Here is a 17,929-nt window from a genome sequence, read left to right on the forward strand (position 1 = left end):
CTAAAAGCATAGTATTTTGTTTGGTTTTTCAGTAGCTTGTACCCAAGTTTGAACAAAGAGAGCAACAAAGCTTATGTCTCCTGTCTGCACATATTCATGTGTAGTAGCTAGAATTCAGCATTACCTTGTAGACTTTCAAGAAGAAAGAGCCTGATTTCCCATGTACCCATATATATCAAGGGTATATATTATTATATATAATAGTATAGATTACGTTATATTATATATTATCAAGGCTTGCATGCTGAGACCCATTTGGGATGCGGTTGCCAATTTGTCCATTTCTGATTATCATCAGGACATTTATGTATTAGCTAAATACCACAGAAGTATCATCCCTTGAATACTAGAGTATGTGTAATGGGACAGAACTTCTACTAAGGGATACAAACAAAATTAGTTTGATTGTAAGCTATGTGGTGCAGACATTTAAATAGCTAGAAAATGTTGTGTATTAGAAGAGGTGATGAGAGGCTCAGAAAGATAATCACTAGAAAACTTTCAGGCAAAAATATTTCCTTCCATGCAAGGAAAAGACAAAACTGGCACCTGATGCGAGTGGCAGCAGAACTGCAAGCAATGCCACAGGCTGCTTGACTCTGTCTGATATGAGCTCACCAAGCCTCAAAGGGGGTGATTGCACTTGAGGTACATCTGTATGCCATGATTTTACCTTGCACTTGTGTTTGCAGCCTAGAGCCATGTACTCAGGCATGCCGCTGGTGCGTTTGTCCTTCCCAGTGGAGTGCTGGCTGAAGGTGAAGACTGGGGAACTGCCTGCGGCACCCACAGGGAACATGGGCACAAGGTTCCCTGGCCATTAAGTCTCTCCTAAGCTGGGCCAACGGCTGGTGTGAAGGTCACTGCTGGTAAAGATGTAGTACAGCTGTACGGCCTTGCAACTGTGATGGACTCAGAGTAGTTGCCCATGGCAGTTGCTGCACCTGCTTTGTCCCAGGCTGCACCTTGGAGCTGGTACTAGTTTCACTTTGACCCTACCATCTCTTCTTCCCAGCATGTAGATTGGACTTGATTAGTGAGAGATGCCTCTGCCCAAGTTTAGGTGCAAACAAGCCCATATGCAAAAATCAATAACAAAGATTTTATTTAATGTGAGGTAGAGAGATAAAAATAGAAAAGAGAGGACAGGAAGAGAGACATCAAGAGGAAGATAGTCACCACCCATGGATCCAGCAGTATCCTGTTGGTCCTTCTTTACCCTGGGTTTCTCGGTGGTGGCAGTCCCGAGGTAATTCAAAGTTTTTCTACTATTTATATATGTTTTAGCAAGCAAAGGCATTAATGCTCATTGGCTACACAATTATTTTATTCATTAAATATTTTCCTCACTTCTACTGCTAATTAGTCCCACACTCAGTCTTTCTCTTCTGTTGAGTCAGTGGGTTTCTTGAGCAGGTGGGTTGTGATCTTGCCCTGACAAAACTACCTTTTACTCAGTCTGAGCTGATTCCAGCACAGTTGCTGTGTTGGCTTTCCTTTGTCCATTATCAGTGACACCTTCTTCTCCCCAAGCTTTGTTTACCTCCCCCTCGGTCTGAGATAACACCTGGACAGTAGTACCACCTTTATCTTACCTCAATTTCCCACAGTGGTGCCTTAACTTTCAGTCCAAGTTCCAGGTATCCACAGAGGCGTATTCAGGTGAGGGGCTTTGGTGGTTGCAGATTCCATCTCTTCCATAACTTGGGGTGATCTTTGTTTCACCAGTGCCTATGAGCATTTGCTTCTTGACACAGTTTGCCAAAGCAGGAGTTTTAGTCTGTATGCATAAGCCAGGATGATCTCCCTTCTATTCTCCTCCTTCCTATCAAAGAAGGGATGAGAAGATAAAGTGAAACAGAATTTACTTATGTCTCTTCAACTGTATAAAACATTTCTAAGAAATGGCATTGGAACAAAAAGTTTAATGAATCACATTTCAGGTGCCTTATATAATGTTTATTTCCTGACAACATTAAAAGATCATCAGAGTAAGGAGGCTGAAGTTCCTGCATCTGAAACCTTGTACGTTGGTTATCATTTAATGCTGTACATAGCCAGGGTTATACTGACACCTTTGATCCTCTAGAGTCATTAATTCTGTCAAAATCAATGCAGCCAGACCTATTAAAGTTATTATTAAAGTTTGACAATAGCAAAAAAATTACCAAATCAGGAGGTAAATGCATTGTAACATGGTGGCACAACCTTTTCAGTTGTCAAGAGAACTAAACTTTAAGGGCAGAGATGTCTTTACTCTTCCTAAATTTTAATTCTTCATCAAAGTCAATATAAGGAGAGAAGCAAAATATCTGGATCTATATTCAGTATTACCTGTTAGAGAGAGCTCTTTGTGACAGGGCTACTCTCATCTTAAAGCAGAGGAAAGCTTTGGGACTCCAGACCTGGGAGTCCACCTGCACTGTTCACCAGAGGGGTTTGGGTGATACCTGCTCCAGGAACAGAGGGCACATCCTCACATTATTCACGAACAAGACTACTGCCTTGCTCCTTATAATAATTTCACATTGCTGTGGAGTGTAACAATTTTAAAAAGAGAGGCCATATAACTCATAAGTTTAAAAATACTCTTACAGTTTAGGAAAATTGTTCTGTTAGTCTGAGACATAATGATGACAGAAAAGCCACTTGTTCGCAAACAATTTTACTAAATAACTAACCTTTATTTCATCTTACTGTTAGCAGCTGGAAGCATGATAGCTTCTTTTGCTTGGAGTTAGTATTAAGGTTTGATTTGAAAGGTCTTGCTTCAGTGAATGAGTAGTGCAATTTAAAAATAGACTCAAATATACAATGAGAACTGTTCTTAAGGTATGATTCAGTAAGATAGTAAGTGCTGGTGTAAAATTTTCAGTGCTATCTTGTGCAAAGCTGTTATTTTTAAGGAGAAAAAAACCCTTCTGGTACTAAAGCTGTGGGAATGAGGCCCTTTTCTTGTCAAGAATGATGTATGGACTGATAGCTCCCGAAAGGTGAAGACTTACTTATCAGACGTCTACCTTTAGAGTTATGGCTGGCTGAAGTCATTTGACCAATTACTTTTACTGATGTCCTGAGCAGTCTGTGAGGTTGTTTTTGTTACCAGTGACAGTATGGTCCAATTTGATGCCCTCAGATCAACACAACTAAACAAATTAGCTTTCCATTCCAAAGAAAATATAACCTAAAGCAAGTTGTGACTTATGTGAAAGAAATGCTGGCTACAGCCCTTGGGGTCTGTAGTCTTACCTCCAGCCAAATTACTTTTAAAACCACACAGGAAAACTCTGAAATTCAATTAATGAGTAGGACTTACTACCAAAAAATAAATTGCTAGGGCCTGTGTGGATACTGGCAAACATATCAAACCTTCCAGAAGTGCAGCTTTTTATGAAATGTTCAAATGGTTTGAGAGTTTGGGGCACCGAGTCAGCAGCTCTGCTCTGTAAGAGCAGCGGAGGGAGCAGCAGCACAGAACGGGATGCTCTGGGTTGACTTTCCTGTGACACCATGTATCATGCAATTAGAAACACAAAATATATGTATCTAACTGAAAATGTCTCTGTTTTGTGAGCATCTGACATAGAAGCAAAAATAACTTTGCATTTTACATAGTCCAAATCGCTTTCCTTTGGGTTTTTTTCCCATTTAAGGGAGTCAGTGTTCTTCTGCCTCTCAGAAAGTGGAAGGTTGGAGGGTGTTGTAGGATAAAGGTTAAGAAATAATAAACCATTACAGTTACAATTGAGTTTATTTCCTTTATTCCACATTACCACCTTTCTGTGGTGCTGAGGTCTTGTCTCAGTAACAACAGGAAAAACAAGGACTTCAGTCCCTGTTGTCATTTTTCACATTTGATATAAACTAAACCAAAATAAAGAGAAGTAAAATAAAAATGTTTGGAATGTCTGTATAACAGGAAATGTTTAAGCAATGTGAGAATAAAATGCACTTCCTGACAGTATGAAACACTGGAGCTTTTTTCCCACCTGTCAGGAGAAGGAAGAGGAGAAAGAGTATGGACAATGACTTTTTTAGAGCTCCAGCCCCTGGAATCACAGCATTTTGAAAACAATATTTTTTATTTTATTTTCAAGATAGTTGTCTATCCTTGTGGAACTAGGCAACCTATACAATAGTTCGCTTAGGAGAGAAAACAACAGCCTGATTAATTATTTTAGAAGAGTTGACACAGATAAGATACTCCAGTGCCTATTTTCCCTACCTTTCTTTGGCTCCTGGGCGCCTCCCTAGAATTTATACATTTCTTCACTAGTAGCAACAGGAACTATTTTAAGCTACATGTCCAAGATCAGAGGGATGTGCTCTCGTCTCTCTTAAGGTTGTTTAGCTTTACACAAATGTCAAAAATGTTTACTTTTGTTACATATTGCTACAGTTACTTGTAGTTCTTAGAAAGAAACCCATAATGGTAGTTGTTTTTCTTGTTTATTCTCATTATCCTGGGCTTGACAGCATGACATCAAGATTGTCTGGGTATGCTTGAGGATCAGAGGACTCTTACCAATACCTGTGTAGAATTAGATGTCAGGCTGCACTTTCTTATAATGAAAATATCCAGCTGTGTGTTCTGGGACTCTTGTGACTGTAATCCTTACTTCAGGCCAACTACTCAGCAACTGCAGTCGCATGGATTTACTCGAACATGGGATGCAGACTGGAGTGTGCATCAGGGGTAATTCAGAAACCACTCCAATGAAAAGTGGTTGAACTGAGATTTCAGGTGTCCTCCAGAAATTTTCCTTTTACAGGGACACTGTGAACTTCAGCTGTGGCATTCTTACAGAATAAAGAATAGATTTCTCATACATGCCTGTGTTCTCCAGAAATATGGTGTGGCATTTACCAAACATACACCTATAAGCACAAAGTGTAAGTTTATAGTTCCCATTTCTAAGTGTAAACATGCTTGAGATTTTGCTTGTGACAAGTACCATTGATGGATTTACACTTGTGGAAATTGGAACTGGATTCCTGCAGGGTGCAAGTCTGACTTTATTCCATATAGGAATACAAATATATTTCCAAAACTCACGTAAGCAAAGCTCCAGCTCTGAAAGAATTGCAGACTATATTTCCACCCTTTAAGCTGAAGCTATACTTCTGAAAAATCCCTTGTTATTTTATTTCATCACAAATAACTCTTCTAAATACGAAGGCCAGGTTCAGACTCAAAATGGGATCTGGGATCCCAGCTGATTTCTCTCTATTCACATACTCATCCCAGCTGTAAAGGTCTGTTGGTTAAATCAGGCCTTTAAAATGACTCCTCTGTAATTCTGTGTCTTACAATCTGGCCTTTCCCAATCATCTTTGTAACTCAACTGCCCTCCAAGGATTCACAGAGGAGTGACTGACTGGCATTGAGACTAGATAAATTATTCTGTTGATGGTGCCTAGGAGGTAATAAAATTCACTTGAGTCCCTCAGATCTGGAAAGCCAATGAAGTCTGAAGAAGGAAATAGCAGTAAAAGCTGTGTTTTGGCAAAAAGTCAGTGAGTGTATGACTGTGAATACCTACAAGGGGTAGTCTCTAGAAAAAGAGGTTAGCATTTCTGCAGCCACCTTTGACACAGACAAAACCTAGAAATAATGGATGATATCTCCATTAGCTAGGACTGTACCTCATTCCTTTTCTTTGTGACCACAAGAATATTTATATAGCAGTTTCCAGCCAGGGAGCTCAAGAAGCTTTGAAAACTACAATTAGTCTCACCTCTGAGTTTGGGCAGTGCTATCTCTATTGCACAGATGGAGCAACAGTGACACAGGGAAGCTGTTTATCAAATGAGCAAAACCAGCCTGTAGAAAAGGTAAAGCATAAGCCCCCAAAAGCCTGCCCTCTTTCCTGCACTTCGACCATTTTTCTGTCAAAGAGTCTTAATGAGCTTTATATATGTATAGAAATATCAATGCATAATAATCTGCCTTAGCATTCTGAGGGAGGGCTAATAAATGTAAGAATAAGACATAAATCATTGATTAAAATGTCAGAAGTGATGAGAATAAAAGATTGCTTCTGCCTTTGCTGAATTACATATGCAAATTCGCATACACTACAAAATGAACATCTCTAAATGAATGAATTAGAATCTCATGTAGAAATGACTGAACCACATTTGCATACAACATTTATTAGGAGGAGATGTGCTTATTTTTGGAATAAACAGTGAGAACAAATCCCTGGAATCTGCTGAAGCAGCCTGTGCCTGCAGCTTGTCAGAGCACACTGTCTGCCCTGCCAGTGTCTGCAAACAAATATGAATTGTGCCCTGAAAAACCATAACCAGCAGAATCAGGAGAACATTTATGCATCCCAAACATTTACAGGAGTTTACCACGTTGTTTGTAGTCTGAAAAAAATTGAAACCACTGAGTTTTTCTTGATATTATTTTCTTTTCAGACAGCCAGATTAGTACTTTGGCAGGTTTGAATTCACCATTAGGACAGGAGTATTTGAAGTGAACTCTATATTCTATTAGCTAAAAGATAGGCAAATTTTCAGTAAGACCCATCCCAAAGGTATTGATGTAATTAAAAAGTATTGGAATTGGAAAGCACAGCATACCCTACTGACCTATCCAAAACCCAAATTATCTGGCATAAAGAATCATGAAAATAAATCCTATTTGAAGTCTATGTTCTTATTCTATGTTTTGATTCAAAACATTGTACTTTTCACAAGATTTCATTAAGTACTGAATCTTCTTTGAGGCTTTATTTCACCCACAGCTTCTTTTATTTGAAGTAAAGGTGAGCATGCTCAGCATCTGCATTTTCAGCCACCATAAAAACTAATCCAAGTATAGGAAGGTGTTTTCAACTAGTTATAGTTAAAGCACAAGGGGAGAGACGAGAGCAAGAGGAAGCATGTCAAATCCATCCCGAGTCCCACTCACAGGCCTCCCACAAGAGAGTCAGACCACCTCTTCTTCTTCTTCCTTTGTTGCTAGTTACTTCTTGAAATGAAGAGCTTATGGAAAAACATGTAAACCACTTTTCTCTGGGCACGGTATTTGCAGTAGTGACACTACAACTATTTCAAGAGCTTTGTGTTTTCATGTCGTGGCTTAACCCCGGCCAGCAGCTCAGCCGCAGGCAGCCTCTTACTCATTCTCTTTGGTGGGATAAGGGAGAGAATCGGAACGGTAAAATCCCCATACTAACCACTATGAAGAATATTAACCGTACCCCAGCCAAAACCAGCACAATTCAGCAAAACCATGGACTGTAATGAAGGAAAGAAAAAAGCAAGCCACCTTTTCTATACACCTTGCTGGGTTTTTATTCCGGAAGGTCTGCTGCCTGTGTTGATGTCTTTCATCAGCAAGCCCCCTGCGAGCTGGGGTAACTCGCGCTCGGAAGATCCCCCGGGATGCGCCGGGCCGGGCCGGCGCCGGGCGGGAGCGGCGGGGCTGCGGGAGCGCCTCCAAAAGGGGGCTGGGAGCGCCCTCTGCGGGCGGCGCGGCCCGGGCACTGCGGCAAAGGGCGCGTCCTGAACCTAGCCCTGCTCGCCATCACACTCCGGCTTCTTCCACCGTGTCCCCCGCGTGGGCATCCCCTGGCACAGGCTCACCTATTCACTCGCTGCGTGGGCAGGCAGGTGCGCTGTCTCAGGGCACCCTCAGCAATTCACAGGTTACACCTGAAGCTGACATGCAAAGTCCTGCACCTGGATCGGCACAATCCCCTGTATCAACACAGGCTGGGGGATGAATGGATGGAGAGCAGCCCCGCCAAGAAGGGCTTGGGAATGCTGGTGGGTGAGAGGCTGGACATGACTCAGCCGTGTGCTGTTAAGAATAGAGAAAAGAAGCCTCCGGGGAGACCTTACTGCAGCCTTTCAGTACCTAAAGGGGGCTTACAAGAAAGATAGGAACAAACTTTTTAGCAGGGACTATTGCAATAGGACGAGGGGTAATGGTTATAGAAGTTATAGAAGTAGGATTTAAAAGAAACCTGGATTCTGCTTGCCAAAGACATTTTCCTGTGACATTCCCAGTTCTCAGAGACATGAAACAACACAGTACTTTGGTACAAATGAACCTTGGACAGCTGGTTACTTTATCAGTAGCATTATGTGCCAGATACCTCTTGAGTCAAACTGTGTGAAAAGGAAGGTGGTGGCACTGTGGCCATTTGTAACATTCCTATTTCTCTGTCACTCTGAAGTGTAGGACACAGGATATCATTCTGTGTAAAGTAGGATCTCAAAACATGCCCAAAACTTCAGTATGTCACTCCCTCGAAGCCCATCGTTGTTATTTGGAAGGACTAATTTTTATAAATTAGACCAAAGCACAAGTTTGAGCAAGGAACATGGCATTTCTTTTCATCTCTGTAGCACTTCAGTGGCTTGGGCATAACCTGGACCCTTCTGAACAAGCCACAGAGCAATAGGGTGGCTCCTACTCTGGCTCACTGACCTTCCAGGGACAGACAATTTATAAATAATTAAAGTTCAGAAAGCTTGAGAGGTTAGCCTGTAAACAGGTGGATTTGATCTGATTTGATTTGAGTAATATATCTGCTAGGTATTATCTTAGCAGTGTCACCAATATATCTACTGGCATTTCTAAATTGTGTCTCAAGGCAAGGTGAAGCCTGAAGAGATTGTCTTGATCTTTGTAGTGACACCAGATTTTACATTTTACTTAAGGCTCCATCCTCCTCATCATAAGCAAGAAAGGCTTCCTAGAACAGACCAAAACAAAATAAAAATTCCCCCACCAAGGGGAACCTCCCTCAACTTACAAAATCAAAAACAAGAAGAATAAAAAACACATCCAAGAAATTCATCTTTTAAAGATAATCATATCCTTGAAAACTTAATACACATTGCTCTGCTAATACTTTGGGGGGAAAACAGTATTTGCTAAATGTACTTTCTCCATCTCTGGATACAATATTTTATTGTTGGAGACATGCCAATCAGCTGGCATTCCCTGCTCACCATAATGCACTGAACATGTTCCCAGAGTCATTCCTCTCAAGTTATACTCTGGATGGATTTATCCATTTGTGTCCTTTCATCAGGTTTCACCAGACAGCTGCTAACAGAAGGGCAGAAGGAAATATTGGCAAGTGTGTCAAAAAGTGGTCATAGCTATTTGACCATTCTGAGTCTGAATATAATAAGAATTGATTTTTTTTCCTCTTTCTTTTGTATTTGGTACCATTAGTTTAGCATTTTGTTACCATATAATTATTAGCAAAAAAACTAGAATCAATATAGTACAGCCCTTCAGTTCTTAATTTTCTGAGTTATCTACAATCATTTGCGTTTGGATTTGGATGCATTTCTGTTAAAAATTCTCTATTATCATTAAAAAAAAAAAAAGGGGGGGGGAGTAAATCCAATCTTATGATTCCAGAAATTTCTGTTAAGTTCAGTAGGGGGGGTACTAAGCATTTATAATGAAAATCAGACTTGCGCTTCAGGAGCTTCCTTCCCAGTCTGGAAATCACAAACTGCTGCTTATTCTATGGATTTGTACAAGATAGATCCAAACTGATGGGATTCTGACCCAGCAGTCGTCCAGGAGGTACTTAAAAAACAATTATTTCATAGCAGAAGGAAGTTTCTTTAGAGACCTGTGTAGAAATAGGTGAAATTTTTATGCAGTTTCTGTTGTCATGGTTGTCTCTATCCAAATCACAAAACTTTTAAAATAAGTCCCAGTAGCAGGTATTGTGTTATCACTGTCAGGTAGAAGCACAGGATCTATACAGTCCTCAGGACACAGAAAAGATGGCCCAATCTCTCTGAAAGAGAGATTATGGAAGATAATATGCACTCAAGTCACAAACTTCTTCACATTACTTTATTCAATTTTGCACTTGCCTTGAAACACTGGTGATCAAAAAGAGGCTTTGAGGTCTTGGTTTTCCCAAACCAATCCAAATTTGTTATTTTGACAATATATGGTCTTAAATACCACAAGTCTCCCAAAATCCAAGGGCACCCACCCAGTATCCAGCTAGCCTAGTGAAAAGTAGTTCTTGGGGAAGCTCTGATGAACCTCCAGTTCAGCACACATTGGCCTCCTCTGTAAAAACAATGAACCACCAAAAACTGGTCACTCTTCTCCCTACAACCCAGAGATCTCCTGCCCACTAGGCTCTGAACCTACCTAACCACACCATAAGAATCAGCGCCTCAGTTCAGTCAATAGTGGGTATTCTGTACCATGGTGATGGCCTCGCAGGACAGCCTTGCTGGATGGGAGCTGTGGGTTTAAGGGCTCTTGTCCCAGACCTCCCACTTCTCATGTTGCCCCTCCAACCACAGAGGATTGCTGAATTGCAAGCAGACCCTCTGATTGCTTTTCATGCTCTGGGGGACATGAAACTCCCAATGAGAAACAATGGTCTCTGCTCTACCTTTTCAAGGAACTGGTGCAAACTCTTAGCGGAAGGAAAGAGTCCAAGGTGGAAGTAGTAACCAACAGCCCTGAATGGATGAGCTGGTGATCTGGGAGGAGGGGACATAATTTTTTGAGTGACCATTAAATGGCATTTGGAATCATCCTGTTGGTCAATACATCCCCCCTGAATATTGAGGGTTTTTTCAAAAAAACATTCACTTTATTTAGTTGTTGAACAGTTAGTGTCTGAATTTCCAACATCTGCAACAAATCTACCAAGCCTAACAAGTAATTACAAGAGTTTCCCAAAGCCCTGAAAACCTTGTCCCTCTGTCATCAACAGCTGTTCCATTAGTTTAATAGTCTGCATAGTGCCCTCAAGATCCTCAGATTGCTGCTTTATATTTCTGCCTTGACAACATTGATGTATTTTGAGAGCCTTTTTGTCACCAAACCACTCTACTTCTTCCAAAGAGAAATATATGAAAACAGGAAACTCTCTTCTATGGTTGCAACAAATGGTACAAATGGTCCATGAGTTGTGAAACATTCCCAGGAAATTTCCCTCTCCTGTGCACTTCTGACGGGGTGTTTTACAATGTTGTCAGCATAAATTAATGAAATCCCAGTAATATCTGAACACTATAGAAAAGAAGGGTGGTAGCTTACAAAAGCAATTACTTTTCAGTGTGAAAAAGTAGGAGTGTACAGACCATTTTAAAAATACTTTCTGGGTTTGTACTGCCCATTATTGCTAAATACTTTCAATCCCAGAAAGAGTTTTCTTTGTCTTTATTATTCTTTTTTAATTTTCTTTGAAATTATAAAACTGCATTACAACCACTTAAAAAACACATTCAAAACAAATACAGAGTGTGCTTAAAGCATTCTGTCAGAATATGTTTCAACTAGAAAAATTCCCAAAGTCGATTCAGAAATGTCTTACAGGAAGATTTTCTATAATATTTTGCTTCAGTTAATAAAACATTTTCAAAAATTATAACACATGTTGCAACATATTTGGTCTAGACTAACTTGATTTCATCCTCAAGTTACTTAGTTCAGAAGTTTTAAATCAAAAGTAAAATTGTAAACATAATTCTTGTCAAACACAAGACTCAGCTGTCTTTCTCCACAGCATTATCTTTTTTTCTGTGTCTTCCAGAGAATCGAAATTCCACTAGAAATTCCCACACAAACAGGACTCTGTGCACAGCTCTTACTAAAAATAGAAGTCCTACTGTCAACTCTGTAGGAACTTGCTGTCCCTAGCTCCTTAGCATCACCTCTTTGCTCCCTTCAGTAGCAATACTAATGAAGATGTGGTTTCTCAAAGATTGATAGATTTGAATTTAGGGCAGCAGTTTATCAAAAGGTTTCCAGGTTTCAGAGCTTCAGGACAGGCTTGGCTCCAAGGCTGGCTCCAGCCCTCCACACAGAGACACCTGAAGGAAGATGTCTTTGGATGCCATCAGCTTGAGTCCATCAGCTCAGCCAGGCAGAACCCGTGAGCAAATGCAGGAGGCCTCCAGAGTCCATTCTAGCTGAGTCAGTGTGGATGGAGATGAGGAAGCATTTAGACCAGCCCTTAGTAAGCCTGTCAGAAGGGTGACCTGCCTCTCCTTTGAATTGAGATCCAAGGGCTCTTTCCCAAAAAAATAAGGCTCTTACATGTAATCAAATTTGCTGTGGGTCCATTCACCTCTCTCTGGTTTCTCTCCACATGAGTGCTGTGAAGTAAAATCTGCCTTTGCAAAGTGCTCAAAGTACAAGCGCTCAGAGAGGTGGGATCCGTGGCATGGCCAGAGGCAGAGTGAGGGTAGCCAGCCCTCAGCTCCTCCCCAGCCTCTGTCACCAAGTGAAGACCCTCCCTCTGTGAGACTGATGTCACTCCTGCACAACACTAAGCCAGGAGAAAGGGAGTCAAGGAAATGAACAGTCTTTAGACACTAACAGGTTGTTTTAACAAAACAGTGTTAAGGATCAGGCAAGCTGACAAGAGAAGTGCCAGGCCTGAGCAGGAGCCCCCCGGCACTTGCTCAGGGGAGGTGAGCAGCATTGCTGTGCTCCTGCAAGGATGTGCCAACATGCTTTGCTCACCGCTTACAATAAGGACCACCAGTTCTGTCCACTGGTGATTCCCTTCAGGGATGAGCTGCCTTGACATAACCTACAGCTCTGCAGCTCACCTATGCATAAAAACGTCACTGTTTTAAGTCATTGTTAAATCTGCATATTTGTCTATTAATACATGAATTGAAAGCTGGCCTAGGTTTTGATTGTCACTCTTCAAAAATAAGGCTCTGTAGTTGTCTTAAGAATGTAGTATACAGAAAGAAATAATGACAAAGGGCTGAGAACAAAGCGGAACATATTCTACCACAGTACAGTGCTACAAACCCATGGTATACACAAATTCTGAAGACTGTTCAGTTGAAGTCTTGGAAAGGAGATGAATGGAAAGGTAATATGATAAAAGCATCTTCATTTATAGGCAATCATCATACACAGTTACCTGCATGATGACCCGCAACTTCATTGATAATGTACGTCATGCAATAAATCATTGTTCTGATGTTCTCATGGTGTCACATAATTGATCTCTCTATTTCTTGTAAGTGTAAATCTTGCAAGATCTGGGGAAGTACTGCTATTCCATTTTGGCAGTTGTAACCTCCAGTCACTCAGGCCTTTGGCATTGCACAGCATTTCAGTATTCGCCCTCACGCATCCAATCTGTATGAGCAGCTTCATGACTTCCCTTCTCCTTTTTAAAAGCCTTCTTAATTGCCATATATGCTCATTTACAATTAAGAGGCCTAGATCTACACAAGAAATCAAAGGAAGGTCTTTTTCTCCCAAAGTCTAATTAAATTGTGGTATTTAATGCCAGAGAATGTTACAAAGGCCAAGCAAAAATGAGCTCAGAAGAGATTAGACATATTCATGGACAATGGTGCTACTGCTGCCTACTAAACACAGGTTCAGAGGCAACACCTAGCTTAGAAAGTCCTTCAGTACCTAAAAGGAAAACTCATGCTACATGCACACTGTTACTTATGTTCTTCCTTGGGAATCCCCTTCTGGCACTTTCAGAGAGCAAATACTGGACCTAATGTAGGTGCTCTCTTCCCAGCCTGGTGTCTCTGATGTCACCAATTTCCAGAGCAGGATGGACACACTTGTTCATGAGCCACCAGACAAGAAAGTTCCTACTCCTTGGGCTGGAGGGAAACATGGTTCAGATTTGGGATAGAGCTGCCTTAAACAGCACTTGGGTTGATTGCAGCGCCCACTCTCAAAGCCCACAAGACTGCACAGAGCTAGTACTCAACACATTTCTCTGCTTTATTTCTCTGCTCGGGGAGGGTGGAGTGTGTGACAGGAGCAGGAATTGCAAATCACAGGTGAATGGAAGAAAATCCAAGCTACACATACAGACATCACAGCCTTCAGTTTAATGCTACTAATCATTGTATGTCCAATGCAGACTCAATCTCTAATTTACAGGCTCCTGTGTAGATAACTGAAGATAACTGGTTTCAAGCAACCAAAGGATCACAGATCCAGAAACATGCAAGATCAGGGCCTTACTGCCTCAGGACCAACATCCTCATCTTGGTGACACCTTGCCCCACTTCACCTGCTTGGAAAGAGTCCTACAGAACAACCCAGTTCCCCAGCATAGAGGAGAGCCAGCCCAGCCTTTTTTTCTAGCCACCTATTTGCATTTTGACATCATTAATCATCACTCTACAAAAATATCCTGTCTCTTCAGGAATACGTCATTGTGTGACCATTTCACCTTCAACTTTTTCCACATTGGCAAAAGCTATGTATTTTATGCTTAAAATCTTGATATCTCACTTTGGCAGCTCAGCCTTCCAATACAGAAAGTATGTCACCCTATTTTGATCTCAAGTATCTCTAGCTGGAGCCCTAAATCCTACTTATAGCAATGAATAATAATAATCAATATATACTGTATGCTTTCTTTCATATTTTCATGTATAAATTGCCCATATCCCTTAAGAATTGGTGTGGGAAAATACATTCTGTAGCATTCTTCATAACAAAATAGTTACAGCCTATGCTACATACTAGAAATTCAGCGAGACACAGCAAGAAATCAATAAAAACACAAATTGCTCCATCAATACGTACATTCATTTATACTCTTCAAGGTTATCTTTGCTATGCCGGCACAGAGACACATTTTCTCCATATGTAGCCTTGCATATTAAACCAGGCAAGAGAGAAGGGAACGGAAACAAAAGCTATCAGTACAAGTCTAATCTAGCTAGCATGCACATTCACAGACTTTAGAGATGGTTTTCCTCTCTGTTCAGGAAGCAGTCTGTAATCTGGGCACACCAGCTGACACTGACTCTCCATTCCCTGTAAAATTATCTTCTCCCAAGGCAGATTTGTTTAGTCATAGAAAATATCCCCAAATTCATCTTAAGTACATATCACTCTATCCACTCGTATAACATCTATGAACAGGACTTCTTTTGCGTCAATGAAATATGAATGTGTTATGACCAATGAATTATTGATGGATTAAATTCTGGTTGGTGGTCATCCATGTCAAAGGAGAAAAAAGAGCACTCACAAAACTGTTTTTTGGGCACTTCATGTACATGGACTTGTGCTGGAACCCACAGCTCCACGAAGACCACACAATGCCTACATCTTTCCTCGTTCCCATTCAGAGATTATGATGGTGGTATTTTCAAAGCAGAACTAGGTCTGTTGAGCAGAAAAACAGATTCTGCAACCATTGGAGTTTAGAGACAGAGGAGGCTGTGTTTCTAGTAAGAAAATGGGAAAATACTAGGAAAGATTTGAGGTAGGATCTGTCAGAGGTCTCTAATAGAGTCTAAACAAGCATAGCAGTGACAGGGAAAGGTTTCTTTGCACAAGGTCTCTGATGCAGACTAGCTGCACTAGCAGTGCCTGTCTTCCTGTGGCAGTCAGTCATTGCAGAGAACAGCATTTCAAAAGACCACCCTGGTGAGTACATGCACTGCTAGTTTGGCATGTTATTAATATTGCACACCTTAACCCATTACTTAGTTGCAGAATTCTAATTGCACCATTTATTATTTGTATTAATCAATCAAAGCCTGACTTGCCATGTCCATGTCATTGGTATTTTCCCATTCTGTCCTGTCCTGATACAGTCTCTTGCCTCTTATTTCTATTGTGTTTATTATTAAATGCAAAAATTCTGCAAGGTCAAGCTGAACATGCACTTCCTACTAGGAACTGATCATTACATTGCTTATGGTGGATATCCATTATTTTTGTAGGCTGATCTTCACAGTGTTCCCAAGAAGAGAAAGTGAGCCTTGGAAAAGCACAGAAAGAGCTGCTTCCTCCATGCCACCTTCCTGATGCTGAGTGTATGGACAACTGTTATTCTTTTCACTCTTATCCACCACTAGTGAGAACATCAAGGTATAGGTGTAAATTAATTAGATATGTTCTGGGCATCTCAAATCTTACTGTAGGATAAGCCATGTGTTACTGTAGAGTGTGTCATGGACTAGTTCTTTTGTTTCTGGTCAGATATCCATGCCTAGAACTTAGATGTCTGATCCAGCTACTTTTCTGAAAACCTGTTTAATTTTTACCTGATATGGATTTTTCTTTTTTCATCAGATAAAACCTTCAGATGAAACCTTCATAAAAGGCCATACCAACACCATGAAAGAAAGTAAGATGGAAGTCTGTATTGTTGGAAAGCATCTTGCTGCTCTGGAGACAACTGAATGCATCTCTTTGCCCATGCAACAGTTAATATGACTCCATTCCTCTGCATGTGAGGTGCATTTTTATTACCCCTTACTTTCAACACAGGTACAGGGAAACCTTTCTCTGAGCTTTCCCTGACAAAACATCAGTGACTCTTATAAGCAGTAGCAAAAGTCTGTACCAAAGAACCCAAACATCCATATACCATGGGAGTTGCATAAGCAGCACAACCTTAAAACTGTAGAAACTTTTTGTGATGGAAAAGTTAAACAGAACAGTTAGCAAACTCTTTTGTTTCCATCTCTGGAGGCAACTGAAAGCAAGCTTCCTAAGTGTTTTCCCCTACTTGTGGTGTCTCAGCAATACACGTGTTATGATTTTTGCCCAGTCTGTGTTCAATATGGAAATGACAGTCTTGCAATTTTTGTAATCATCTCACAATCTATCTCTGGATTTCAGCATTTAGGCAGACAGGGGCACTGCAATGCCCCATGATTAGCTCTGATTGTGAAACTCCTTCCATAACCAAAATGATAAAAGTGATCAATCACCTTAACAATAGTTAATAGCTCTTATCCAAAGCCATAATAATCCCGCTCTGCAGTTTGACTATAGCAAGCTATTACCCTATGAGCCCAGCCTTGTGTCTGAAACAGCACTGTTCTCTCTCATCTAACAGCCTGAAAGGACACCATATATCACGGTCCTACAGGCTTCTTTCCATATTCCTCCATCCCTGCACTGTAACTCCTGCTTGTCTCTAACTCTCAGTGTCATAAAATCTCAGTTAGCTCCCTGGGAGGCTCCCATAGGAAGTCTCCAGTCCCTGAGGCCACCTCTTGCTGTCTGGCTGTCTTTTACCTCACCATAAGTCATATCAGTACACCATTTCTTTTCATATCCTTCCTTTTTCCTAGAAAAATGGAAAAATATTGTGAATTTTTAAGCACATTAGCACTCGGCATTTGAATGCTAATAAACAGCAGGAAAATGAGCTTGTATCACAACAAGTGTGATTCCACTGGCCTCCATGCCAGACCTGAAGGCCTGCAGTGGGACTTACACAATCTGTAGCAACTCTCTGAAGGATGGTGCAGGGATGCAGTGACTCTACATTTTCCAGTTCAGCTACTGCCTCTCTCAAGAAGTAAGCAATTACTGATGATGCCACAGCTTTAGGGTCATTCCACTGAACTCTCTGCCTCTCTAGTTTGCCTCAAAACTATTTTTGCTAATTTCTAATTAAACTAAGCTGAGTATATTGAATGTTAAAGGGCTTTTCACTTTTATAGGTTATGAGATAAAACCTTCTGAGAAAGTCAAGGCGACATTTGTGAGAATGATGGAATATGAACTCATGACAAATTTTCATGCTGAAGCAAAGTCAGCTGAGCATCACACAGGAGGGATCGTAGAATCATAGAAAAGTTTGGGTTGGAAAGAACCCTTAAAGGTCATCTAGTCCAATACCCACTCCAATGGATGGTCATCACCATTTGTGTTTGAGGAAAAATTCATCTTCCTTATGCTGGACTCAGAAAGCAGTAGGATCTTCAGCATCCTGTAACTGAGAGTTCACTATTGCCATCTGCGTATGTACTGCCTGATACCTGCTGCTCTTTTTCACCAGTCTGCCATTTCATTCATAAAGCCAGGCAGGGCACTTGTGATGCTGATTTAGGGACAGGGTGAGTTTCCAGTTAATATTCCTCAATCACTTTTCTGCAGATTTACCACTAAGAGCTAGTGCAGCCTATCAGCAATCCTGCAGGGGTGAAC

This window comes from Coloeus monedula, assembly GCF_965178545.1.
Source record: "Coloeus monedula genome assembly, chromosome: 5".
Lineage (NCBI taxonomy): Eukaryota > Metazoa > Chordata > Aves > Passeriformes > Corvidae > Coloeus > Coloeus monedula.